This window comes from Chrysochloris asiatica, unplaced genomic scaffold (assembly GCF_000296735.1).
Source record: "Chrysochloris asiatica unplaced genomic scaffold, ChrAsi1.0 scaffold00257, whole genome shotgun sequence".
NCBI classification, from domain to species: domain Eukaryota; kingdom Metazoa; phylum Chordata; class Mammalia; order Afrosoricida; family Chrysochloridae; genus Chrysochloris; species Chrysochloris asiatica.
This window is the reverse complement of record NW_006408775.1, coordinates 3,441,102-3,442,588: the sequence shown is the minus strand read 5'-3', so window position 1 is coordinate 3,442,588 and position 1,487 is coordinate 3,441,102.

The following is a 1,487-nucleotide window of genomic DNA, read 5'->3' as shown; positions in this document are numbered from 1 at the left end:
GGTAAGGGCAGGAAAATGTTCATGGGTTAGAGGGTTGAGGTATGTTAATATGGGTAATAGGAAGGGCAATATACAAAAAAGAGGGAGGTTGTCAGTGGAAAGATAAAGGAAGCAGAAGACACAGGGAGAAACGCAGTGATAAAGTGAATAGAAGTAAATACTGTTAGTTGATGGTACATAGAAGGGATTACAATTATAGCAAAACAAAGTAGATGGTTTGTTGAATGTGACACTGATGATCTTCTCTGTAAGCCCTCTTCACTCAGTTCACAATGGTGAGGGTGGTGCTGATTGTGTTCCGTTAAGTGGCTTCTGAGGTCGTAAATCTTGATGGAAGTAGAAAGCCTCATCTTTCTCCTGCGGTACGGCTAGTTGTTTCGAACTGATGGTCTTGAAGTTAGCAGCCTGGCTCATAACCACTATGACACCAGAGCGCCTTCAATTCACAATAAAGAGTTCTTTAAAAAAAAATAGCCTTGGAAACACTAAAAAAAGTTCATGGAAAATTTCATTACCTTTTCCTTCCATTTTCCCATGAATTTTTTGAATCCCCTTCATACAAGAAAAGAATGTGGGTTTCTTTCAGATATTTAGTGGACAGGCTCCTTCTATCATATAAAGAATTAATGGACATGTAGAGTCAAAAATGAAAATACTCCCCGGGGTTATTCAAGGTGAACATCTTAACATACAAATCTGATATATTTTAAAAGATCATATGTTAAACTCGGAAACTGTCTCTGATTATAAATTCTTCCAGATTTCACACAAGATTTCTTTACCAGTCTCTCTGAAATGAGAAATTAGGGAAAACCTCCCTCTTTCTGCCTCAGAATCCAGGGCCTCCTGTTCAGTGGTGCTCTACCTAACTACAAATATCATGGTGTTGGAAAAGAATGATAAAAGTACCATGGACTGCCAGGACAAGAAATAAATTTGTGTTGGACAAAGTACAACAGGAATGTTTGTTAGAAGCCAAGATGGCCAGACTTCCTCTCTCATACTTTGGACATATTATCAGGAGGGACCAGTCCCTGGAGAAGGACATCAGGCTTACTACAATGGAAAGTCAGAACAAACTGGCTCCAAGTGTAGCAGCACTTGTGATGATGGCGTAGAACCAGACAGCATTTTGTTCTGTTGCACATAGGGTTGCTATGGGTCGAAACTGATTCAATGGCACCTAACAACAATAAAAATTTCTCGTTGTTTTAGTCTCTGCAATTATTTTCAAAATAAGTTTCAAAAGCAGCAACAACAAAAGTTTCAAGTCATATTTTAAACAGTAATTTGTCCACTAAGTTTTAGTGCAGAAATGAATTGACTAGCAAGTAAATTTTGCTAAAGGAACCCGATGGGATAAAAACTGTAAAGTAACAGCTGTGGAGGTTGTATCTGGAAAAGGTTTGTTATAAAGATAGGTGGAAAGCCAGGATAAAAATGAGAATCTATGCACAAATACCTGACCACATTGGCAGAAGACAAGA